Below are 27874 nucleotides of genomic sequence, written 5' to 3' on the forward strand. Positions count from 1 at the left end.
TTCAGAGAACTTTCGGTAGAAAGCAGTAGGTTTTTGGTCTGTTTTACTTTTGACAGCTTGTCAGTTGCTGAATGTCAGTTACTTAGCTTTGGTGACTCTTGAAAGTTGTGCCCAACTTTAGTACATCAGCTTTATCAGTTTTACTATAATACATGTGTTCATAGCCTATTCTTCTAGTTTTATTGAGAGTTCTCTATTTAACAGCTCCTTATGGCTATGGCTTTTGCATTTCTGTATTTTTAGCTTTAATGATTTCTGCAAATGTTATACTTCATTTACTTCCTTTTTTAGAGAGGTCAGATTTTCTTGAAATGGTGCTTGTTCCAATGTCAACATTGTGTGAAACCACTTAACCAAAGTGTTTTGTTTCAACTCTATCAGCATCTTTAAGGCTGGAATTACCCATCTCATTTGGTTGCCCACTTGTCATACAGCCATAATCTCTGGAAAAAAAACTTTCCTTTTCTACAAACCCATGCTTTTTAATAATGTCTTATTTTTAGATGTATTCCATTCTTCAGTGTTTATTCCTATTCTGTTAGAACCTTTAGAGCTGGAATTATCATTATCAAAATTTTAACTTCCCTTTGCACAGCCCGCTTAATCCACTTGGAGCTAGAATCATTACAGTAAGACAAAGTTGTAAATTTACTGGAAAACACTCATTTGTGTCTTTTAATAGTATTTTTTATGCAAAGCACTCACATTCATAGTATTTTTTTATGCAAAGAACTCACATTCTGTTGCACCACAGCATTGTTTGTAAACTGGCTTAATTGGTTAGCACCACTTTCTCACGGAAATCTGTATTGCTTTAACTCAGCAGAAGCTTTATTCGCAGCACAGGCATTGCTTTGATGTTCTTCGTGTTTCACTGTTGCAGTTATCACGTTTGAGGTACCTGCCTGCAGGTAGCCCTCAGTCGGCCTGAATACCAGAGTCTTGGGATTTCTGCGTCGGATGCTGTTGCTTCTTACATGACGTCAGGTTGTCAGGGGTATAAAACATGCAGCCGATGCCAGTACATCAGTCTTTCTTGCCGTGCAGAAGCAGTTCGCAAGTGCTGGTCGGCTGCCTCTTGGAATTTGTTTTTTTTCGAGTTTCAAACCTGAAGTCTTCTAAAAGATAAGTACCCCGTTGGGGATCCTTTTTTTCTTGCTCTAACCGATGTCAGAAAAAATAATTGTCTTGCCTGTGGAAAGCAAATACCTCACAGATTTTCATTCTTACGTCACCTGTTTAGGCCCAGACCACGCCGTCCCTCGCTGTTGGTTTTGTGCCTTGTTCAATGCCCGAACTATTCGTCTGGCTATTTTTGTCGCTAAATTCTTTTGCTCTCGATTTCTGTATTCTGAAATGGCTTCGAAAAGCCATCAGACTACCGATCTTCCGAAAAAATGTAAGGTTAAAGACAGGGAGAGACAGAATAGGTCTAAAACTGACAATGATGCTACCGTTAAGCTATTCGCCAGTCAGCTGGTACTCAATGAGGTGCTTTCGCAGCCCCGGATACCCGCTTCTACAGATTCGCAAGCCTTTACTGAGATTCATTCAGAGTCTGGTATGCCACGAGATGCTTCGACGATGAAACCTGCGGATGTCTCTGGAGCCGCTGTGTAGGCACAGACTTTTTAGGATGTATTCAGGCCTTCCGATCTTTATATTAAACTGACGACTTTGTTTCAAACCAAAAATACCGAATTTTTCAGGCCTAGATTTCGCACTACGCCTAGGAAACCGATGACCAAAGCGCATTCTCAGGCCCCCATGCCACAAAAACAAATGCTTAGAATGGCTGAAGACATTGTTGCTTTAATTAGGGGAAGTCAGCCTTCCTCCTCAAAAAGACCAAGAACTGATTTTCCTTCTGATTCTTCAGATCAGGAGTCTGATAACTCTGACCCTTCTGATTACCAGGACATACCCTTCTCTACCTATGAGGATTCTGATGCCGAGGATTCCATTTCCTCTGCTTCCCCACCAGAAGATTTTTCTTTTGGTGAAACCCTGCATACCCTTAGAGAGCATTTCTGCTGGGCGAGTCAGGACTACTCTCAGTCCAAAATGAGACTCTGGGAGTTTTTAAATTTGCCTCAGCCCAGGCCTCTAGCTATCCCTCCTGTTCTGGAAATTGTAGATCTCTTCTTGGACTCCAGCCTTACCCCTGATACTTTGCCTCTAGCTCCCAGGAAATCTGACCGGTACTATAGAGTACCTGACTCCCACAAATTCCTCTTTAAGAATCCTGCTGCGGATCAAAAGACCATTTCCCAGGGACCTAAAGGCAGTAAGGCTACAATGGCCAAAAATCCTACCCCTTCGGACAGGGATTCTAGGGCTTTAGACAGATGGGGTAAAAAGGTATACACCTCTGCTACTCTTGCCATCAGGGCTTTAAATTGCCAGTTTTATATGTTAAAGTATCCACAACATATTATGGAACTAATTAAACTGAAAATGATGTTGACTCCTGATTGTGCGGAACATAAAGATTTACAAGAGTTGATGTATTCTGCTAACCAAGTTGGTAAACATACTTTGCAATGTGGTTTTGATGCCTTAGAAGCATCTTGCAGGGCTGCTGTCACAGGGTCTGTTTTTAAAAGGCATGCTTGGCTTAAGGAACAAACCTTGCCAGACCATGTCAAAGCAAAATTACTAGATGCACCATTAAACCAAGAGCGTCTATTTGTCAGTAAAGCAGAAGCAGTCCTCAAAAGGATGGAGGAAAAAGTTAAATCTATGCAAACTGTTAGAGATTTCTTACAGGTACACCCACCTAGAGTCAGTAGGCATTGGCCTTCAAAAAAAAAAGGTCTTTTCCAGTCCCTCCCAGACCTTCTCAGTCCAAACCCAGAGGCAGCAGACCACCAAGACTACAGTCTCCGGGTATGCACAGATATAAGCAATGGAGTGCTCCCACCTCCAAAACAGGGAGTAGTAAGCCACCAGCCTGTGGTAAAATCTCACAATGACTTATCCTTAAGTCTTCCAAGCCTTGCCCAAGTGCTTGCACTGTTAGGAGGGAAACTTGCCCTGCATGCCAAAAACTGGGAGTACATTACCCAGGACAGATGGGTCTTAAACATTGTGTCCCTGGCATACAGATTCCACTTCCACTCACTCCCAACCCCAAGTGGATGGCCAGACCTCCCCCCAAACCAGTGGGCAGAGGCCCAAAAGCAATTACTTTCTGTTCTCAGTTTCAAGGCTATTCAACCTGTCCCAGCAGAACAAAGGAGACAAGACTTTTATTCCAGACTGTTGCTGGTACCCAGAAAATAAAACTCAACTCTTGGCGTCCAATCCTGGATCTGTCTATTCTCCACACCTTTCTGGTGGTCCCAAAATTCAAAATGCTTACTCTCAAACAGCTGCTTCCTATGCTAGCCAAGGAGTCCTGGCTAGCAACCCTAGATTTAAAAGAAGCTTATCTGCACATTCCCATAAGGTAATCTTGCAGGAAATACCTACGTTTCAGAGCAGACTCTATGCACTATCAGTTCTCTGCACTTCCCTTTGGCTTATCTAGTGCGCCCAGGGTTTTCACAAAATGCCTAACTCCAGCCATTGCAGGCAGAGAAGAATTCAAATTTACTTATACTTGGATGATTGCCTGATTCAGGTGGACAGTTAGGAATTGCTACTACTGCACCTGACATTTGTAAAGAGACTTCTAACTTCACTGGGTTACCCCACCAATGAAAAGAAATCGCATCTGGTATCCATCCAACAGATTGTATTCCTGGGAGCAAGCTTGAACACAACTTCCCAGATGGCATTCCTCACTCCAGAAAAAACAAATTTATTTGACAAACTACTTCAGTCTACTAGCCACCAAAACCCAGCTATCTGCAAGAAAAATACTGCAAGCCCTGGGGTTCATGGCCTCTTGCATTCTACTAATTCCATACGCAAGACTACATATGAGCAAACTTCAGTGGTGCTTAAAAAGTCTCTGGTGTCAACATTCTCGGGACCTGGAAACAATGATTCCTATTATTCCTTGCCTAAAGACAGTTCCTTTGGTTGGCAGAGGCCTGCTACCACAACAAGCAACTCCCTTTCACTCAACCCCCTGCTGCCCAAACCCTAACAGACGCATCAGACTATGCATGGGGGGTACACATGGCAGGACAATGCATTCAAGGCAAATGAAGCCCAAAGCAAATACACCTACATATCAATCAGAAAGAAATGTTAGCTGTACAGAATGCTCTGACAGCCTTCAAAGGCCTTATTCTTCCAGGACAACTATTGGTAAAGACAGACAACACCACAGTTATGTGGTACATAAACAAGCAGGGGGGAACCCATTCCTACCCACTCTGCAGATTAGCCATGGCTCTGTGGAACACAGCCTTGAGCAACCAAGTGCACCTGCAAGCTCAATTCCTGCCAGGCAAACTAAATTCACTGGCAGACGACTTAAGCAGAAATCTCATGGACCCTCACGACTGGAAACTGGAACCAAAAATATTCAAGCTTTTGAGGCACAGGTTGGGGGCACCAGAGGGGAACCTCTTTGCTTCCCCTCAGAACTATCAATTGAGCAAATATTGCACCAGAACACCCCACAGCCAAGCTTGGAAAGTGGATGCCCTGTCCTTTACCTGGGAAAGCCTCTCAGTCTATGCCTTTCCCCCTCTGCCCCTCCTCTCGAAGGTTCTACTAAAGATCAAACAGGACAAGCCAAGGAAAGTCCTGATTGCACCAGACTGGCCACGCCAGCACTGGTACCCTCTTTTGCGCATTCAAACAGTAGTGCCACCATGGCACCTTGCTCAGACCCCTTTCCTGTTGTCCCAGCAGGAGGGCCAGATTTTGCACCCTCAGCTACAGACCCTGAACCTAGCAGCCTGACTCATCCCCAGCAACCCTCAGTAAGCAGGTGCTGGATGTCATCCTTGAGGCAACAAGGCCTAGTACTAGAAAATCCTATTTGGAAAAGTGGAAACGATACTGTTCCTGGAGCCATTCTCGGAGAATGGACACCACTGTGCCTAGCTTACCTCGTATACTAGATTACTTAGCAGAAATGCTCCACAAAGGCCTATCTTTCTCTTCAATTAAGATTCATGCCTCTGCCATCTCAGCTCATTATAATACTGAGCCACCCCTCTTCTCTCATCCTCTGGTCAAACAGTTCCTGAGAGGAGCCAAAAGACCCCCCAGGAGAGCTTCCAGTCCAGCCTGGGACCTTAACTTTGTATTGGAAAAGCTCACACTTCCACCCTTTGAACCTGCTGCTACAGCAGAGTTAAAATTCCCCTCATGGAAAACAGCTTTACTTCTAGTCATCTCTTCAGCAAAAAGAGTGTCTGAATTGCAGGCCCTTATGGCCGTGGAACCCTTCATTATCTTCCATGCAGACAGGGTTTCCCTCAGGACTAACACATCATTTATGCCCAATGTGGTATCTAGTGTGGCTTTAAACCAATCCATTAATTTGCCAACTTTTTTCCCTAATCCTCAGAATAAAGGAGAAAGGATCCTGCACTCCTTGGACGTGCACAGGCAGCTTAGGTTCCATCTGGACAGGACAAAGCCTTTCAGAAAATCTGACCAGCTGCTAGTCAGCTTTGCTGCAGAGGCAGACGGCAAGGCCATTTCAAAGCAAACAGTTTCTAAATGGATCGCACACTGCATCCATTTCTGCTACAAACACCATGGGAAACCCACCCCACAGGGGATCAGAACACATTCTACTAGGGCTACATCAACCTCTACAGCATTTCTCAGGGGAGTCCCTACCAGGGACATCCTGGAAGCTGCAACCTGGAGCTCTGTACATAATTTCACCAAGCATTACCACTTGCCTATCTTTTCTAAATCCAGAGCTGGATTTGCCACAGTAGGTTTACAGGGGCCTCCTTGCCAGCCCTAATGCTTCTTAACTACCTCCACCCATCCTCAGCTTTGGGAATCAACCCAAATAGGATGACTGCAACAGTGAAACACTAAGAACATAGTACAGTTTTATTTTTATTTATTTTATTTTACATTTGTTGACCGGGATAGTCCGACTGGATGCATGTCCATTTTCAGCGGAGGCCCGAGGAGAAAAGCTCCAAGGGTAAGCAGATACAGCATTACATAATACCTGCATTACATATTACAAACAGACTATTTACAGAGATTACATAAGTAAGCAAGTTAAACAAGTTCCACAGGTTACAGCTAATCCTGAGCGCAAGTCGGGATTAAATTAAATTACACAGTAAACTGGTTAACAGATTTTTACACATTCTAGAGAGAGAGTTACAGTTGTGTACACTTACCATAAATGTAGATGTTAGAGTGTATTCACTGTTGCAGTCCTGGTTACCCTCCCTCCAGCCCCCTGACTTCTCTTTACTTCTACCTATCTTTTTTGTTTGGCATATCTTTTATCATTGGTATTTGCTTTTTTGCTGGGGGTGTTCCATACCATAATTGCTTCCTATTTTGGGGGGGTCCTGACATCTGGGGCAGGAAAAACTGATGTAATGGCGTCTGCTACATGTTTTATACCCCTGACGTCATGGAAGAAGTGACGGCATCCAACGCAGAAATCCCAAGACACTGGTATTCAGGCCAACTGAGGGCTACCTGCAGGCAGATAACCCAAATGTGATGACTGCAACAGTGAATACACTCTAACATCTACATTTATGGTAAGTGTACACAGCTGTACTTTTTACAACTTTTGCCGCTTATTTTTTGATGCATGCACTTTTATACTTTACAGCAAATTTCACCAGACTCTCAGTCCCCCTTGGTGTTTAACAACGTTTTGGAGGTTATCACCAAAAGTAAACTGAGGGATTGTGCAATGGTGCATTTATAAAAAGTGGTGTAATTACAAACTGTGGAGTTTGCTTTGCTTGAACTATATTCACTAAACCTAGAGTGAAATACAGGTTTTCATTGTGGAGTATTAAATTGTGCTGAAGAGTCTCATTAAGCTTCTCTTTGCCACACACAAAGTGAGGAGCCAGAAAAAGAAGCTGGACCAAGAAAGGAGTAAATGAAATAACTACTAAACCACTCTAAAAACAACTGCATTAAAACCAATGTAATGACAAGTAGTGCTGAATGAAGGGGTATGAAAAGTACTAAAGGGCTGCTTAAAACAACTGAGCAGACAGAGTTCAATTTGTGACAGCACACAAGTGTCTGCTCAGAAATAAAAGTGGAAGAATAGTAATGAAGCTGGGTATATGAAAGTTCTTCTTTCGGCTTTTCCCAGTTAGGGGACACCACAGCGGAACTTGGGTCCGCTGATTGGTAGTAGATTTTTACGGTGCCAAGGTGCCAGCTCAATGCCCAACCTTCAATGAAGGCACGCCCATTTACACATGTCTTTCGAATGCCACTTGACTACGGGGAGGACATGCAGACTCAATACAGAAGGCGCTCCAGCCGAGAATCGAATGGGAGAACCTCTTGCTGTGAGGCAACAATGCTACCGCTGCACCACCGTGGCTTCCGTAAGCTGGGTATATGAAAGTAAATACTGTAAAACTGTCTAATTCTTAAGGTCCAAAAATAATTTACTGAATCTTAAATACAGAGGTAAGACGAGCTGTGAAGCACAAACACTAGTTTCAGCCTGTTCCTGACTCACGGAAGGCTGATGACAAACTGTTGCAAGTAAATGCAAACTATGAAAAAGCAGTATGCTTAAATAAGGTAAAGCAGTACAAAGGATATCTGTGCATTCTGAATGGAAGCTTAAACAGTGGTTGTGATATACAGGTATAACCCACTATCAGTTCTACTCTGGTTATCTGGGACTAACAAGAAAAGTCTACTGGGGAAGTTGTGTGGCCTGTAAATGAAATGTGTACTGGAAAAGGGATTTAAGGTCCTTTATGAAGTGAAAGCCACTAAAAGAGTGCAAAGTGGAATTTTAACAGGCCACTAATTTAGAGTAATGTGCACTGAAACACTGACAAATTCTGCATATATGAACTGGACATTTTTTTTGCTTTTGTAAATTATCCTGCATTGAAGCAAATAAAATTCACTTCCTGTCAGAAAACTTTTACATGTTCTCAAACTATAAGAAGATAGTTCTCCCAAAATACAGCGTTTAACGGAAACTACATGGAGCCAAAGGCTGTGCATGCGTGCGTAATTTGAGCTTGTTGAAAGTAAAAAAAAAAACAAAAGAAATGTACAGTATGCAGAAATCAATTGAGAAATTTATGCAGCACTGACTCTTACCAGATATGTCTGAACTGCTTTACTCCAATAACCAAAACTCTATGGCAAGTGTAAGAGACAAAAACAAAACAAAATTTTCTTGAAGCAAACTGGTAATACTGAGGAACTGTTATAAATATGGCAAACAAATACCCTTTGCCCAGGCTCTTCATGGTAGTTAAAGGATTGCTCAGGGAAGAAAAGAAAAAAAACTTTGCTGGCTTAATACTAGACACTTTCAATATAAAGGATAAGTGCTAGGTTTAGTGAATATAGTTCAAGCAAAGCAAACTCTACAGTTTCTTTTCATACCCCTTCATTCAGCACTACTTGTCATTATATTGGTTTTCTTGCAGTTGTTTTTAGATTGGTTTAGTAGTTATTTAGTAGTTTGTTTTTTACTTAGGCTTTTATCTGATTTACTTCTTTTTCACCTTCCCTCCCTTGACCTTGGTTACCTCCAATTCAACCACACTCTTACCCTCTGACAAAGTGTACTTTCCTCTTATTAGCCTCTTAACCCATTTCTACATTCTCTCACTCTGACTTACCTGCTGTATTCTCCCACTCTATAGATTGTCATCCTCAGTAGTCCACTCTTGTCTCTACCTGCTCCGTTCGCCTTCGGGCTCACTCCGCTTCCCTACCCTGCCCCCATTTCCCACCCACCCCCAGCAGTCCTACACTTATACATCCATAAACACACCTCCCACTATCATACTCCAATCACATAATCATCCTGCCACACCCAGCCTCAAGCTCTTGGAACACTCCCACTAATAATTTATCTCTAATCCAGCCTCATGCTCTTAAAACACACCTACTGGTACTTTATCTCTAATCCCCTCAGAAGATATACTCCACCCACTGCCACTCATCTTTTACCTTCCTATAATTCCTGACTCGACTCTTAATTCCCACCTCTCTAACACCTACTGCACTCTCCTCAACTGTGTTTCCAATGCCAACTATTAGTAGTACTCTCTCTCCTGCCAATTCTAATTACCACTTACCACTTACCTCTTAACCTCCTGTGAACAACCCCTACTCTCTGCCCTTCCCTTCCCTTCCAAACACACTCTATCACCTTCACTAGCTGTATCTACAAACTTCCTTAATGTCATATACAAACCCAGCTACTTTCTAGCTAAATATCACCGTGTAATACACATCAAATATACCATCCTAAATAATAAAAACTTATTTGACTACCATTGTAAGCCCCTCCAATTCAACAACTTTATATTACTCCACTCCCTAATAGACGGAGACATTCATCCTAACCCTGCTCCAAACCCTTCCCTACTCACCACAAACTGCAACCAATACAAAACAATCCCCTTACCTTCAAACAAACCCTCCAATTCACTCTCTATAGCCCATCTAAACATACGTAGTATCTGCAACAAAATACCTCTAGTTCATGCCCTTCTAGATGTACATCAGTTTGACATCCTTTATCAGAAACATGGCTTAAACCCACAATTAAAGACAATGAAATCACCCCCCCCCAGGTTATAGCATAATTCGTCGCGGCCGCACAAACAAAAAAGGTGGAGGGGTAGCAATTCTCTACAAAGCAGAACTACAAATTAGCAGTCTAAATCTTACCTACCCTCAGATAATAGTGCAGAAATAATTATCACTAAACTACAGCTTAACTCGCACAAATCCATAAACATCATCTGCTCCCATCTTCCCCCAGGAAATAACCACAGTATGCTCGAATACATTCTAAATTGGCTTTCTTCTAACCTCCCTCAAGAAACCATAGTCCTTGGTGACTTTAATATAGACTGGAATTTATGCAGCTGCACTAACCCCACCACCCTGATCAACCTGTATGGTTTCTCACAAGCTATAAACTCCCCCACCAGAATAAATAAACTTAACAATAAAGAAACCACCTTAGATTGGATACTTACAAAATAGCCCAAGACTAAGATACACAACAGGAACCCTTCCAGATGACCTAAGTGACCATTCACTAATATATATTATCAGACATGAAACAAGCCTAACTATCCCTATTAGTGTCGGAACAGTCCGTACCAAAAAACATTTTGACCCCGAACTGTTCGAAACTGAACTTAAACAATGTAACTGGTCACCTCTTAAATCTCTCCCTATAAATAAAGCTGTTGAATACTTCACTACCACTTTCTTAGCAATCCTGGACCCATCATGCCCCAATACGCACTATTAGAAACAAAACTAAACCAGCCCAATGGCTCTCAAATAATACTTGGAAACTAATCCTTTGCAGAAAAAAATCTTGGTCTAAATGGCATACCACAAAGGATACTATTGATCACCAAACCTTTAGACAACAAAGAAATACTATGAAAAAAGCCATCCTACTAGATAAAAAGAACTTCAGTCTCCAACTTCAACAATCCTCCCTTAAAGAACCACAAACATTTTGGACTAGTATTAACAAACTTCAATACCCAAGCAAAACTGTCACCTAATCCTCTAGGCTCCAACCCTGACTGCCCAACACAAACAGCCAGCACCTTTAACTCTTTCTTTACTACTATACTGAATCTTGCAAACCATTTATCCCCTGACACCTCTAATCTGCCTATTCCTAATACCATTCCTCCCCCATTATTCCACCTAGAAACAATACCCACATCTTATATATTTTCCCTAATCCAAAAACTAAAACCCACTACCCCCTCAGCTGATAAACTCCCAGCAGAATTCCTGCAAAAAGGAGCCAAAGCAATTGCTTATCCCATCTCCATACTGATCAATAGAACCTTAAAGGAAGACACTATCCCATCTATTAATTTCCTACATTATTCCTCTTCACAAAGGTGGAAACTCCAATGATTTCTCCAACTATCGCCCCATAGCTGTCCTCTCTCCACTTGCTAAAATAATGGAGAAATGTATTCTCAAACAATTACTTAACCACTTTCTCCATCACAATCTACTAGCTAACTGTCTACATGGTTTCCGTCCATTCCATAGTACCGCCACAGCCTTGCTATCCTTCACTAACCGTATCAACAAAAATCGCAACAGTAACATTCTTTCCTCTGCATTCTTTGTTGACCTATCTAAAGCCTTCGACATGGTTAATCACCAACTCCTCCTACACATATTGAAGTCCCTCTCACCTGACACTCTTGCTATGAACTGGTTAACATCCTACCTTGAAAACCTTTGAAAATCTTTCGATGCCTTTTGTAATCATTTGTTACATTTTAAATTTTTGTAAGTTTTTTTTTCTCTGGAGCTTTTCTCCCCGGGCCTCTACTGAAAATGGACATGTATCCAGTTGGACTAGCCCGGTCAACAAATGTAAAATAAATAAATAAAAATAAATTTAATTTACTCCTTTCTTGGTCCAGCTTTTTTCTGGCTCCTCACTTTGTGTGTGGCAAAGAGAAGCTTAATGAGACTCTCCAGCACAACTTAATACTCCACAATGAAAACCTGCATTTCACTCTAGGTTTAGTGACTATAGTTCAAGCAAAGCAAACTCCACAGTTTGTAATCACAACACTTTTTATAAATGCACCATTGCACAATCCCTCAGTTAGGAACACATTCAGCGGTGCTTTTTGGGGAGAGCTTTTCCCCACCTCTATTTCAGTACACATTCTGAAATTAATTTACTAGGTTTACAATACTTCTGATGAAATTTGCTTTTATCTTAGTACCATAGAATCAGGGTTTGCCTTATTTTTCATCAGCTGTCATGTATTGGGGTTATTAGCTCATAGCATATAATTTTAGCCACACATCTCCCTTGTATTGCAATCTTTTCACCTAAATCAGTCAGCTTCTTACTTACTGAAAACAGTTTTTGCAAGTTCGAGCTTAATGTAGAGAATTGGCGTTTCCCTCCAAGTTAATTTCTATTAATAAAACAACCATGTCTTGGGAGAGAGTTTAACCTCTTGATCTGATGTTATCTAGTCACCATTCTTCACGTTAGGGTCTTTGATCCAATATTTAATCTGAGCCGGCATACTCTGAACACAGCTTAGCTCAAGCTCCTCCCCTCCCATAATGCTCTGCAGCCCTACACTCCCCCAGATCTCATTTGCAGCTCAGTCAGTCAGATGCAGATTGCTCAGCTCCTCCTAGTGCAAGTGTTTCTAGTAATGTTTCTTAAATTTTTCTGTAATTCTTCAGGGCTGTAGTGTTAGCAGGTAGTTTTCTTCTCTTATCTATCCCCTCCCGGTCGAGTCCTCCCCTTGTTTTAAGTCTTTTTCTCTCGGTTTGTGTTCAGCCTAGTTTTTTTGGGATGTGCAAGCAGTTGCTTAGTTTGTGTGTGTCTGTGTGTCTGTGTCTGTGTGTGTGTGTGTGTGTGTGTGTGTGTGTGTGTGTGTGTGTGTGTGTGTCTGTGTGTGTGTTTCGGATGGATTTAGTAGGCTTTTCGGACTTTGGCTTGTTTGTTGACTTCGGCTTTGTTTCACAGTTTGGCTATGTCGGATAAACATTTAGGTTTTCAAAGGTGCTCCTCTTGTGGGCAGAAAATGCCTATTTCCAACTCACATGAGGAGTGCCTTTCTGTCTTGGCAGCGACCACCTTGAGGTGGAATGTAGCATTTGTGCCACTTTCAACCCAAGGACTTTGGTTGACCGTCATCATAAGCTCTTGATTAAAGGCTTGGTTAAAGGAGGCTCCTTGGTCACTGGTTCCCTGACCAAGGCGTGCTCTTCTGGGGCTAGAAAGAAGCTTTCTGTTGAGGCCCCGACCAAGTGTCTCAGGTTGTCTGATCCTAGGTCCTCAGATCTGGCTCCAGCCAGGGCAGTTTCGGATCAGAGATCTTCGGGTCCCAGATCATTCAGGGAGTCCACTGCTGGATCCAAGGGTTCAGACCAGAAGACCTCTGATCCGGTACCTTCGGTGTATTCCCCTGGATCCAAGAATCTTGGCTCTAGACCTTTAGATCAGAGGGTAGGCATCAATTAGGCATCATGCCTGGCTCCGTTTGAGTGGGTTTGCAGTGCCCTTCAAGACTTCTTTTGTTAACGCCCCCTTTGATGGTTCCACACTTTTTGGTCCCACTGTGAAAGAGACTTTGATCTGCAGTGAACAGGAAGGGAGGATCTTGTTGGCCATTGTGATCAGGTTTTCTGCCCCTCAGAGGTCCTTTTCCAAGACCCAGAAGAGAAGTAGTAATATGTGGTTCAGGAGGCACAGTCTCCCTTTCTAGATGTTCAGGCGGATTCCTCTTCCAGGGGATGTGGAAGAGGTTGCAATGGTAGACTTTGCTCCAGGGGCAGAGGAGGCCTGCCAAACCAAGGTTCTAGGGAGCCCTTCTCTGAAAAACCTACAACGTCCCTGAAGCATTGCCAGACTCTCCGTCCCTGGAGGCATTCGGGGGTCAGTTATCGCTGCACCTGCTAGCCTGGGCAAGTATTACAAACTATCATTGGGTGCTAGCAATTATATCCATGGGTTATTGCATTCCCTTTTTGAAAATTCCCCCAAAATTCAGTCCTCTTCTAGATGTGTTACCCAGTCAGGAAGAGGCAGCCCAACAGGAGGTTGTAAGCCTTCTTCAAAAAAGAGCCATCCAACAGGTCGCCACAGGACAGAGAGGATCTGGAACTTATTCCCTCTTCTTTTTAGTTCCAAAGAAAATGGGGGACCTACGTCCTATTTTGGATCTCAGTCAAATGAACCAGTTTCGCAGCCCCTGATACCCACTACTTCTGATTCGCAGGCCTCTACTGAAACCCATTTGTAGTCCAGTATGCCACGAGATGCTTCAACTGTAGAACCTGCAGATGTCTCTACCTTGGATGGGTCCGGAGCCACTGTGCAGGCACCGTCTTCTGAGGGTGTATTCAGGCCTACTGACTTGCGTATTAAACTGACTCCATCTTCTTCAAGGCCTAAATCTCGAACCATGCCTAAAAAACTGACGCCCAGACCGCATGGTCAGGCTTCTATGCCTAAAAAACTGGTAAGAATGGCTGAAGACCTTATTACTTTAATCAGGGGATGCCAGCCTTTCCCCTCTGAGACCTAGGACTGAGTTTGTTTATTATATTTCTGACCAGGATTCTGAATTTTATGTTTTCTCTGACCAGGATTTGCCCTTAACTATCTAATGAGGAGTCTGATGCTGAGGACTCCATTCCCTCTGCTGCCCCCCGAGGATTTCTCTTTTGGTGAAACCTTGCAGACTCTCAGGGAGCATTTTCATTGGAAAAGTCAGGATTTCTCTGATTCTAAAAAGAGGCTTAGGGATTTCTTACTCCTGACTCAGCACAGGCCTTTAGCCATACCTCCTGTACCAGATATTATTGATGCATTTGCAGAATCTAGCTTGACCCCTGACTCTTTACCTCCTGCTCCCAGGAAACCTGATAGATGTTACAGGGTCCCAGACTCTCATAAGTTCCTTTTCAAAAATCGAACTGCGGATCCAGAAACCATTTCACAGGGGTCTAAGAGCATTAAAGCTACTACTGCCAAAAATCCTACCCACTCTGATAGAGACTCCAGGGCGCTGGATAGATGGGGTAAGAAGGTATAATTAGGGTCTTAAACTGCCAGATATTCATTGTGCATACAGCTGCAGTCATCACACTTGGGTTATCCTGCCGTCAGGTGGGTCCTCGGTCGGCCGAATTCCAAAGTCTAAGTCCGGCATCGTTTCTTCCCTGACGTCAGTGCGGCAGGGGTATAAAAGAGGCAGCCAACGCCATTTTCTGCAGTCTTTCTTGCCGCGCGGTGCCGGAAGCAGAAGCAGTTCGCAAGTGCCGGTCGGCCAGCTCCTGAGATTTACGAAAAGTATTTCAGCCGAAGTCTTCTTTAAAGCTAAGTACCCCGTTGGGGAAAACTTTTCTTGCCTCAGACCGATGTCAGACAAAGTTAATAATTGCGTTTCTTGTGGGAAGCAAATACCGCATAAGGATTTTCACTCTTACTGTATACCTTGCTTAGGGCCAGAACACGACATCTCGGCCTGCCGTTTTTGTGCTAGGTTTAACAAGCGCACTATTAAGCGCCAAGGCCGACTACCGGTTCTCAGCGAGGCGCCTACGCAGCCCCTAACTACTGATGAAACTATTTTACTGGTGACTTCAGTACCCGAGGTCTCAGGTTCCTCGGTCCCCATTCCCACTGCAGATACCGACGCCACTCTTGGCGGAGAAACGGAAAGTTTAGCGAGGCCTGCCATTTCTGAAGGTGTTTTCAGGCCTACCACCTTATCTATTAAATCGTTCACTAAATCTAAAGCTCCAATGAAAATTAAAAAACAGGGTCCTCAAACCCCCTCTTTGGGTACCATGCCTAAAAAAACAGATGCTTAAAATGGCTGAGGATTTGATTTCACTCATCAGGGGTTCTCAACCCCCCTCAGACAAAAGACCCAGGATGGAGGAAGACTACCCTTCCTCAGATCAGGCATCTATTACTTCAGGCCTTTCTGAGGACCTGGATTACGCCTATTCCCCTTTTGAAGACTCTGATGCTGAGGAGTCTATTCCCTCGGTCTACCCCCCTGAGGACTACTCTTTTGGGGAAACCCTACATACATTGAGAGAACACTTCCACTGGGAAGGCCAAGATTACTCCGATTCCTAGAAAAGGCTCAGGGAATTTCTGCTGCTTCCCCAGCATAGGCCCCTGGCTATTCCTCCTGTCTTAGATATTTTGGTTGATGTGTACGCAGAAGCCAGTCTTAATCCAGACTCTCTACCTCCTGCCCCTGTTAAACCAGACAGATATTACCGGGTTCCTGATTCTCACCAGTTCCTTTATAAAAGCCCTACTGCTGACCCAGAAACTATTTCTCAGGGTCCCAAGGGGATTAAGGCCTCTACTGCTAAAAACCCTTTACCTTCAGAGAGAGATTCAAGAGCATTAGAAAGGTGGGGGGAAAAGGTGTATACATCGGCCACTTTAACATATGAAATTGACAGTTTAATGCCCTCATGGTTAAAGTTCTTGCTATCTCAGCTGAAAAGCAAAATGACACAAACAGAACAACCTGATTTGAAAGAGTTACAGGATTTGTTGCATGGAGCAGAACAAGTGGGGAAACGTACCTTACAGTGTGGTTTTGATGCTTTAGAGGCCTCATGCAGAGCTGCTGTCACGGGGTCTGTCATACGTAGACACGCTTAGCTCAAAGAACAAACCTTACCAGATCATGTCAAAGCAAAATTATTAGATGCACCACTACAAAAAGATGTACTGTTCGGTGTTAAAGCTGAGGAGGTACTAAAGAAAATGGAGGAAAAAGCGAAATCTATGCAAACAGTTAAAGATTTCTTGCAGGTGCAGCCTCCACGCTTCGGCAGAAACTGGCCTTCAAAAAATTGGTCCTTTCCAGCCACGGACAGACCCCAAAGGGGTAGATACAGACGCCCAAGGGGTAGAGGACAACCTCAAGGATCTTACAGAGCTAGGCAATGGCAATCACCAGCCCCAAGAGGTGGAGAAGAAAGAACGCAGTCATTTAGAAAACAGACGCAATGATTTTCCCCTATGCCTGCCAAACAAAGCTATAATGGCAGCACCTTTGGGCGGAAAACTGGCCTTATTTTCAAAAAATGGCACATTGTTACAAAGGACAAATGGATTCTGGATATTATAGACAGAGGCTACAGATTCCACTTTCACACCCTTCCAAAAATGAGGGGCATGCCAAACCTGCCACAAAATCAATGGGCAGAGGCACAAAAACAAATTTCCGCTCTCATGGATATGAAAGCAATTCAAGAGGTACCTGCAAAAGAACAAGGTCAAGGTTTTTATTCAAGACTATTTCTGGTACCAAGGAAGGACAAAGACTGGAGACCCATCTTAGACCTATCTGTTCTAAACACATATCTAGAGGTACCAAAATTCAAGATGCTCACATTACAGCAGCTTCTTCCCATGCTGGGCAAGGAGTCTTGGCTGGTAATGTTGGACCTCAAGGAGGCATACCTGCATGTCCCTATCAGACAAGATTGCAGGAGATACCTCAGATTTCTTGCAGGTTCAACCCATTATCAATTCTGTGCATTGCCCTTTGGCTTATCTACTGCACCCAGAGTGTTTACGAAATGCCTGACATCAGGAATTGCTTTCTGCAGACAACGAGGAATACAAATCTGCCCATATCTGGACTGCCTGATCCAAGTGGACAGCAAGGACATTCTATTGCAGCATCTGGCGTTTGTAATAAAACTGTTAAATTGCGTGGGATGCACAGTAAACAAAAAAATCAAAACTAATACCCTCTCAACAGATAATTTTCCTGAGTGCCAGCTTAAATACAGTGGCCCAGATGGCTTACCTCACGCCAGACAAATCAGAGCAACTGTCTCAATACTTCAACAAAATGGCAACTTTAACCAGGCTAACTGCAAAGAAAATCCTGCAGGCTCTGGGGTTCATGGCATCTTGCAGTCTACTAATACCATTTGCAAAGCTGCATATGAGGAAACTACAATGGTACCTAAAAAACTTATGGTCTCAACACAGACACAGCTTGGAAACAATTTTACCACTCATTCCATGCCTTCAAAAGGAATTTTTGTGGTGGGCTCAAGCATGCCAAAGAAACACGGGTCTCCCTTTCTGTATACCTCAAGCAAGACAAGTCATCACAACAGACTCCTCAGACTACGCATGGGGAGCACACATGGCAGACCAGTGCATCCAGGGAAAATGGTCCCAAAAACAGATGCACCTACACATCAACCAAAAGGAGATGCTAGCTGTGCAAAATGCTCTTATGACTTTCAAGGACCTACTGCAACCGGGCCAGCTATTGATAAGGACAGACAATGCCACAGTCATGTGGTACATAAACAGGGAGGGACACATTCATACCCCCTGTGCAGGCAAGCTATGACTCTGTTGAACACAGCATTGGAATTACAAGTTCAACTACAGGCACAATTCCTGCCAGGGAAGGAAAACACTTTGGCAGACAACTTTAAGCAGAAATATGACAGACCCTCACGAATGGAAGTTGCATCCTCAAGTCTTCTCAAAGATAACTCAAGCATGGGGACAGCCAGACATAGATCTATTTGCCTCCCACAGCAATTACCAATTGGAAAAATTCTGCTCAAGGACCTATTATCCACAGGCCTGGAAAGTGGATGCACTATCTTTCAGTTGGACAGCATTGACAGTCTACGCCTTCCCGCCTCTACCTCTACTGACCAAAGTCCTATTAAAAACAAGAGCAGAGAGGCCAAAAATGATTCTCATTGTTCCAGATTGGCCACAACAGCACTGGTATCCTCTCCTAAAGAACCTGTCAAACTCACCACCATGGATCCTACCTCAAGTTCCTCTTCTGTTGTCACAGCACAACTACAAGATCCTTCACAGCCAGCTCAGAACTCTAAATTTAGCTGCATGGAAAATACCTTAATTTGCCAACAGACTCTCCTCTCCAAGGAGGTACAGGATGTCATCTTGGAGGCCAGGAGACCCTCTACTAGAAAAACCTACTCCGCCAAATGGAAACGATTTTGCTCCTGGAATCGAGCAAAGGGCCAGAATCCTTGGGTAATAAATATACCTCAGATTTTACAGTACCTAGATGAGATGTTCAACAGTGGCCTTTCCTTCTCTTCCATCAAGATCCACGCTTCAACAATTTCAGCACAATACAGTACGGATCCTCCTTTATTTTCACATCCTCTATTAAGGCAGTTCCTCAGAGGGGCAAAAAATATAAAACCCCCACGGAAACCACCAGCTTCAGCTTGGGACCTCAACTTCGTACTGGAGAAGCTGACACTGCCTCCTTTTGAGTCGGCCTCTTCAGCAGAGCTACAATACTTGTCATGGAAAACAGCTTTGCTTCTGGCTATTACCTCCGCACGCAGGGTTTCGGAGCTACAGGCCCTCATGGCTGTGCAACCATTCATCATTTTCCATCAGGACAGGGTTTCCTTACGAACCAACCCTACCTTCATGCCAAAGGTGGTATCCAGTGTGGCTTTGAATCAGACTATTCATTTACCTACCTTTTATCCAAATCCCCAGAACAAAGGGGAGAGGCTACACCACTCCTTGGACATTCACAGGCAATTTCATTATTACTTGGACAGAACAAAATCATTCAGGAAATCTGAGCAGCTCTTGTGTCCTATGCGACAGGTGCTCAAGGAAAGGCGATTTCCAAACAGACTATTTCAAAATGGATAGCCCACTGCATACGCTTTTGTTATTCATTTCATGGAAAATCAGTGCCTGTATACATCAGATCCCACTCCACCAGGGCTACAGCTACCTCAGCAGCTTTCCTCAGGGGGGTCCCTACTAAGGACATTCTGGAAGCAGCTACTTGGAGTTCAGTGCATACTTTCACCAAACACTACCACCTTCCACTATACTCAAAATCTAGAGCGGGCTTTGCCACAGCAGTCCTGCAGGGCATTCCAGCCCCTCCTAATTCTGCTTAGTACCAGCCACCCTTACTTAGCTTTGGGATTCTACCCAAGTGTGATGACTGCAGCTGTATGCACGATGAACATAGTACAGTTTTGTACCTACCATAAATGTAGATGTTCGAGTGCGCATACAGCTGCAGTCCAGGTTACCCTCCCTCCATCCCCTGTTAGGACAGAGCTTATGACAAACACCTTTAACATACAATCTATTTGGGGTATTCCTATATGGTGTATTTGCTTGCAACTACTGTTTTGATTTATCTACTTGTGTATGTTTGCATAACATCATGTATTGCCTTCCTTTCTGGGGGCACCTGACATCTGGGGCAAGAAAAACTGAAGAAAATGGCGTCGGCTGCCTCTTTTATACCCCTGCCGCACTGACGTCAGGGAAGAAGCGACGACAACCGACGCCGGACCTAGACTTTGGAATTTGGCCGACCGAGGACCCGCCTGACGGCAGGATAATCCAAGTGTGATGACTGCAGCTGTATGCGCACTCGAACATCTACATTTATGGTAGGTACAAAATTGTACTTTTCATATGTTGAAGTATCAGCAGCATATTACTGGATTGCTTAAACAGAAAATTATGTTTCCTGATTGTGCTGAAAATAAGGATTTGCAGGATGTATTGCATTCAGTTGAACAGGTTGAAAAACATACTTTGCAATGTGGTTTCGACTCTCTCTAGAGGCATCTTGCAGGGCTGCTGTAATTGGGTCTGTACTTAGAAGGCATGCTTGACTTAAGGAGCAATCCCTACCAGATCATGTTAAAGCAAAATTACTGGATGCTCCCCTAAACCAAGACCACCTGTTTGGCAATAAGGCAGAAGAAGTTCTTAAAAAGATGGAAGAAAAAGCTAAATCTATGCAAACTGTTAAAGATTTTTTTACAAGTACAACCTCCAAGATTTAGTAGGCATTAACCTTCCAAGAATTGGTCCTTTCCTGTCTCTTCCAGACCTTCTCAGTCAAAAGCCAGATCCAGCAGAGCTCCCAGGCTACAGTCCCAGGGTACGCACAGGGCTAAGCAGTGGGGGGCCTCCACTTCCAAATCTGGAAGTAATAGGACTCCCCCCATGGTAAGCTGTCTCGGTGACTTCCTTTTGAGGAAAGATTGCTCTTCATGCAAAGAACTGGGAACTCATTACCTAGGACAAATGGGTTTTAAATATAGTGTCCCAAGGATATAGATTTCACTTCCACAGGTTGCCAACACTAAGCGGGTGGCCAGACCTACCCCTAAATCAGTGGGCAGAGGCCCAAAAACAAGCACTTTCCCTCTTAAGCATGGAGGCTATTCAGTTGGTACCAGAGGAGGAAAAGGGACGAGGTTCCTACTCAAGACTTTTCCTGGTACCCAGAAAAGACAATTCATGGTGTTCTATCCTGGACCTGTCTACTCTAAACACCTTCTTGGAGATTCGAATATTCAAGATACTGACTCTTCACCAGTTGCTTCCTATGCTAGGCAAAGATGCCTGGTTGGCAAAACTAGATTTAAAAGAAGCATACCTGCACATCCCAATCAGGGAATCTTGCAGAAGATACCTACGCTTCAAAGCAGGCGACGCGTACTATCAGTTCTCTGCACTGCCCTTTGGCTTATCTACTGCGCCCAGGGTATTCACAAAGTGCCTAGCTCCAGTTATTACATTTTGCAGGCAAAGAAATATTCAGATATACCCATACCTGGACGATTGTCTAATTCAGGCAGAAAGCTGGGACATAATTTTGAATCATCTGGCCTTTGTACAAAGGGTTCTAACTTATCTGGGGTACACCATAAATGAAAATAAATCAAACCTGGTACCCTGTCAACAAATTATATTCCTGGGCGCAAGCTTGAATACAACTTCCCAGATGGCTTTCCTCACGCCAGAGAAACATTCATTTGACAACCTACTTCAAACAAGTGGCTAAAAAAACCCTGCTTATCAGCAAGGCAAGTACTGCAAGCCTTGGGGTTCATGGCCTCATGCATTCTTCTAATTCCATATGCAAGACTGCATATGAGAAACTACAGTGGTAACTAAAAAGCCTATGGTGTCAACATTCTCGGGATCTAGAAGCAACGATTCCTATCATACCTTGCCTACACCTAGTGTTCCTTTGGTGGGCAGAGGCCTGCCACCAAATCAAGGGACTACCTTTCACCCCACCCCCTGTCGCCCAAACCATAACAGACGCATCAGACTATACATGAGGGACTCACCTGGAAGGGAAGTGCGTTGAGGGCAAATGGAACCCAACTCAAATGCACCTGCATATCAATCAAAAAGAAATGTTAGCTGTACAGAATGCTCTGACAGCCTACAAGGACCACGTTCTTCCAGGACAACTGATGGTAAAGACAGACAACACGGACAACACCACTGTTAGGTTGTACATAAACAAGCAGGGGGGGTACACATTCTTACCCAGTCTGCAGACTAGCCATGACATTGTGGAACACAACCTTGAGCTACGAAGTCCACCTACAAGCTCAATTTCTGCCAGGAAAATTGAATACACTGGCAGACTAACTAAGCAGAAACCTCATGGAACCACACGAGTGGAAACTGGAACCAAGGATTTTCAACATGTTGACAAGGAAATGGGGGAGCCCAGATATAGACCTGTTTGCCTCTCTGCAGAACTACCAATTGGACAAATTTTGCACAAGGACTCCCCACAAACAAGCCTGGAAAGTGGATGCTCTGTCCTTCAGCTGAAAAAAACTATCAGTCTATGCCTCCCCCCCCCCCCCCCCTCTGCCTCTGCTCTCCAAGGTACTACAAAAAATCAAACAGGACAAACCAAGGATGATTTTGATTGCTCCAGACTGGCCATGCCAACACTGGTACCCCCTCCTGCACAGTATGCCACTGTTATCCCCATGGCACCTGCCTCAGACTCCTTCCCTGTTGTCTCAGCAGGAGAACCAGATTCTGCACCCTCCGCTTCTAGCACTGAACCTAGCAGCCTGGCTAATTATCTAATCTCTGCTGTACCACCCCTCAGTAAACCTGTGATTGATATCATTTTAGAGGCAAGGAGGCCTAGTACTAGAAAATCTTATGCTGAAAAATGGAAAATATTATGTGCCTGGAACCAATCTCAAGGGATGAGCACTGCAGCGCCCAATTTACCTCAGATTTTACAATACTTAACTGAGATGCTTCACAAGGGCCTGTCTTTTTCCTCCATCAAAATTCACGCCTCAGCCATTTCAGCTCATTATAACACAGAACCCCCCTCTTCTCTAATCCACTGCTCAAGCAGTTCCTCAGAAAGGCAAAAAATTTGAGACCACCCAGGAGAGCCCCAACCTCCAGCCTGGGACCTTAACTTTGTTTTTGAGAACTCACTCTACCTCATTTCGAGCCAGCTACTACTGCAGACTTAAAATGTCTTTCTTTTAAAACGGCTTTCCTTTTAGCAATCACTTCAACAAGAAGGGTGTCTGAATTACAGGCCCTTATGGCAGGTGGAGCCTTTCGTCATCTTTCATGTGGACAGGGTGTCCCTCAGAACCAATTCATCCTTCATGCCCAAGGTGGTATCCAGTGTGGCTCTTAATCAGTCCATTCATTTGCCAACCTTTTTTTTCCCCAATCCACAGAACAAAGGGGAATGGGTACTGCATTCCTTAGATGTGCACAGGCAACATAGATTCTACTTGGACAGGACTAAACCTCAAAAGAAATCTGAACAACTGCTGGTGGCATTTGCTGCAGGGGCAGAGGGGAAGGCTATTTCAAAGCAAACCATTTCTAAATGGATAGGACATTGCATTAATTTCTGTTATAAGCACCATGGAAAACCTATCCCCCAGGGGATCAGGCATCACTCCACCAGGGCTGCATCTACCTCTACAGCCTTTCTCAGAGGAGTCCCTACCAGGGACATCCTAGAAGCTGTTACCTGGAGTTCTGTACATACTTTCACTAAGCATTATCATTTGCCAACTTTCTCTAAATCCAGAGCTGGCTTCGCCACTGCAGTCTTGCAGGGCTTTATAGCTGGTCCTAATGCTATCTAAATTCCTCCTCCCAACCATAGCTTTGGGAATCTACCCAAATGTAATGACTGCAACAGTGAAACATGAAGAACATAATACAGTTGTGTACACTTACCATAACTGTAGATGTTCGAGTGTATTCACTGTTGCAGTCCTGGTTACTCTCCCTCCAGCCCCCTAATGTCTTTTGGCTGTACCTCTACTTTCCTTTACTGTGCTTCAAAGCTTTTTGGCGTATTTGCTTTTTTGTTGGAGGTATATCTTTGTATTTTTTATATTTAATTGCTTCCCATTAGGGGGGCACCTGACATCTGGAGCAAGAAAAACTGATGTAATGGAGTCTGCTGCATGTTTCATACCCCTAATGACCTGACGGCATGGAAGAAGGGACAGCATCTGATGCAGGACCCAAGACTTTGTTAATCAAGCAAGCAGATGAACCAAGTGTAATGACAGTGAATACACTCGCACATCTACATTTATGGCAAGTGTACACAACTATATTTTCTCCAACCTCACTCATTCTCAGGGCTCTAGGATCGATGACTGTCATTTATTTGGTTCTGATGGCTCTGTACCATATGAGGGTCCTTCAGTGGACCCTTGCAGTTCAGTGGTCAGAGTGGCAGCATCCCCTATCCTTTCCCATTCAGCTCACCCCGGTGTGTCACAAGCATCATTCGTGGTGGATTCGTTCACCGGATCTCCTAGTAGGTAGGCCTTTCATTCCTCCAACTCCTGCGGCGACGGTCACCTCGGACGCTTCCCTCCTGGGTTGGTGGTGGGGCATTTCCAGGGGCAGACTATCCAAGGGACATGGTCACCCCCAGAGACCAAACTGCACATCAACATTCTGGAGATGAGGCCAGTCCTTTTTATCTTTGCAAACCTTTCAAGACTGCCTTCATCAGGGGACAGTTGTGGTTCTTTCAGACAACATGGCTGTTGTGTAGTACATAAGCAAGGGGGCACACATTCTTATCTACTGTGTCGTGAGGCCATGAGTGTTTGGGAGTGGGTGATGGCCACGGGGTGCTTTCTCATTGCAACGCACATTCCCGGAGCATCCAACGTGTTGGCTTACAAATCGAGCAGGGCTATATTGACGACTCACGTGGGGTCCCTGAATCCAGTGGTTGCTCAACAGATCTTCTGTCAGTGGGGTTTTCCAAGCTGTGATGTGTTGGCATTTCCTCTCATCTACAAATGCAACAACTTCTTAACATTGATCCACCTAGAGGGGGAATCCCCACGCTCACCCACAGTTGGCCTCCGGGTCTCCTGTATGCCTTTTCTCCGTTACCTCTAATTCCCAGAGTACTTCAGAAAGCCAGATGCCTCAAGAGTCAACTGATTCTCATTGCCCCCTTTTGGTCTTGGCAGGTGTGGTTCCCCCTTCTACGGTCTCATTTGCGGCATCTACCCTGGGTGCTCGATCCAATTCCGGATCCTTCTCTCCTACAGCTCCTGAATCTTCAGACCCTATGTCCGACAGTATGGTATGTCCACTTCCAGTGATTTTGACTAAGTCCAGGTTAGCTTCACCCGTAAAGGAGATTATTTTTGCTTCCCAGAGGTCTTCTACTAGGAAAGTTTATTCTAGTAAATGGAAGAAGTTTTCAGTTTGGGCAAGGAATAATAATTTCGACCCCTATTCCTGAAATGCTTCTCTTTTTGACCTCTCTCTTTAAGGAAGGAGCTAGTTTCTCCATGATCAAGGTACAGTTGGCAGCGATTTCAAATTTTCACTTTGGTGGTGATTCTGCCTTTTTTGCGCGCCTCTGTAAGGCCTTTTTAAAAGGGTTTTTTCTATTACGGCCTCCTGTTAGAAACCCTTCTCCTCCATGGTATTTGACTTTGGTCCTGCAGGCTTTGACAAAACCATCCTTTGAACCAGCATCTTTGTGTGATATTAAAATTCTCTCCTGGAAGACTGCCTTTTTAGTAGCAATAACTTCAGCAAAGAGAGTTTGAGTTGCAAGCTTACTGTCAAGCCACCCTACTTAATTTTCCACATGGACAGTGTGTCTCTAAAACCTGATCCATCTTTCATTCCTAAAGTGGCCTTGCCAGCGAATTGCAGTCAATGTATTCATCTACTAGTGTTTTCTTCTAACTGTTCCAACAAGGGGAATATATTCTGCACACATTGGACGTTCGTCAATTTCACTTTTATTTACATCGAATGTGAGAATTTAGGCCATTCAGACCAACTATTTGTTGCTTTCTCTTTAAATAGAAAGGGCAGGGGTATTTCGAAAGTCAGGGTTTCCTGCTGGATTTCGCAGTGTTTGTTCGGTCTTTCAGCTTTTCCTGGTTAGGGGTCGCCACAGTGGAACTCCGGTCCGCTAATGATTGGCAGATAGATTTTTACGTGCTGAGTTGCCAGCCCTGACGCACGACCTTCAACGAAGGTACGCCCATTCACGCATGTCTCCACGCAGAAGACTGTAGCTGCGAATTGAACTGGACAGCGTCTTAAGTGTATTTCTTATATTTATTCTTCAGAAGGTATTACCTGAGCTACACGAGTGAGGGCTAATTCTACCAGGGCAGTTTTCTACTTCCACTGCCTTTGCAGATTGTCACTCTTTTTAGATGACATTTGAGCAGCAGCAACGTGGTCTTCTCCCCATATGTTTATTTCCCATTATAAGTTGGATTTGATTTCCAGAGGAAGGGCTTCATTTGGCTACATGGTTCTTTGGCATGTCCTTTCTTGAGAACCTCCCAGGATTTAGGTAGCTGAGGACTCTGACCCTCACGTGAGGAATGGTGACTAGGTAACATTAGATTTGTGGTTATGTACTTACCATAACTTAGCATATGTGTTATCTGTAGTCACCATTCATCACGATCCCATCCTCCAGCCCCCTTCCTGGAAAATTGGTTGGATTTGGAGGTTCTGTTTTGTTTAAATACTTATCTGTCTTTCTTCCTTCCTTCCTTATGCAAACTCTATCTGAGGGAGTGTAGGGCCAGCAGAGCATTATGGGAGGGGAGAAGCTTGAGCTAAGCTGTGTTCTGAGTATGCCAGCTCAGATCCAAGACCCTAACATCATGAATGGTGGCTACAGATAACGCCGATGCCAAGTTATGGTAAGTTGTTCTTCTTTTGGCTTTTCCCGGTTAGGGGTCGCCACAGCGGAACTCCGGTCCACTAATGATTGGCAGTAGATTTTTTTACGGGTGCCGAGGTGCCAGCTCGACGCCCAACCTTCAACGAAGGAACGCCCATTCTACACACATTTTTCAAACGCCACTCAACTACGGGGAGGGCATGCAGACTCCACAGAAGGCTCTCCAGCCGAGAATCGAATGGGAGAACCTATTGCTATGAGGCAACAATGCTACTGCTGCACCACCGCGGCTTATGCCAAGTTATGGTAAGTACATAACTATAATTCACCTTTGTTGAATCTGTGCTAGACTCCATCATGTCATCTGTGTCAGTTGCTCCAGACTACACCATATTGATATATACATACAAACATATGAACCAAAAACATAGAACGGAAATAGCTTTTATGTAGAATAAGAAAATCCAAAAAATCAATTATTAGTCCACTATAAGAATCACAATTCACGCAGTTTCCCTTAGTACTTTCATCTGTTTAATATTAATACTTCGGAAATGTATACATGTTTTCCTATGTGCTGCTGTTCTGATTGGTGCTGAGTAGACTTTACCCTTTACTAAGATTTGTTGAAACTAATTTTTGGCTGTACACTGTGTTTTTTTACATGGTATTAGATTACAGTTTGTACAAGGTTATTAGACTGTGATTTCTAGATAAAATCGGTCATGTACAAATAAAGTGGTATCAACAGCAGTAAGAAAGACACATTTCTAACTATAGCGGGGCTGCTGTGCACCACAAGTTATCAATAAAAGTTTGAATTTTCAATTAGTGACAGGATAGGAGGAGATGAAATGAAAATGGTGATGGATAGCTAATCTACGGGAAAGTCTTGAAGTTTGGATGCTAGGAGGGAAGAAAGCAATAGAGATCTGGAAGGTTTTGTTTAAAAGGAGGAGAAACACTAACATACCGAAGGAAAGCTGCAGTGGCTGTAATGTCTAAAGATGGTGAATACCCATCAGATCTAGCTTTGTATTTGTCCATTTCAGTTATAAACCATGACCATACCATAAAGTGTTTGTCTGTAATGGCTAAAAGAATGTCAAAGGTGATGCCAAAACTGATAGATATGGATCAGTGTGGTTTTATGAAGGGGAGGCAAACATTTGACAACATTAATAGAACACTGATCCAGAGTGAAGCGG

At 43.8% G+C, this 27874-nt stretch overlaps 1 protein-coding gene across 2 annotated transcripts in view; it reads left to right on the plus strand.

Moving 5' to 3' along the window:
* ARHGEF12 (Rho guanine nucleotide exchange factor 12) overlaps nucleotides 1–27874 on the plus strand; it is a 3716336-nt gene that overhangs the window by 206418 nt on the left and 3482044 nt on the right. The window lies entirely within an intron of this gene.

This window comes from Protopterus annectens, chromosome 8.part0, assembly GCF_019279795.1.
Source record: "Protopterus annectens isolate FY-2018-M chromosome 8.part0, PAN1.0, whole genome shotgun sequence".
Taxonomy (NCBI): Eukaryota; Metazoa; Chordata; order Ceratodontiformes; family Protopteridae; genus Protopterus; species Protopterus annectens.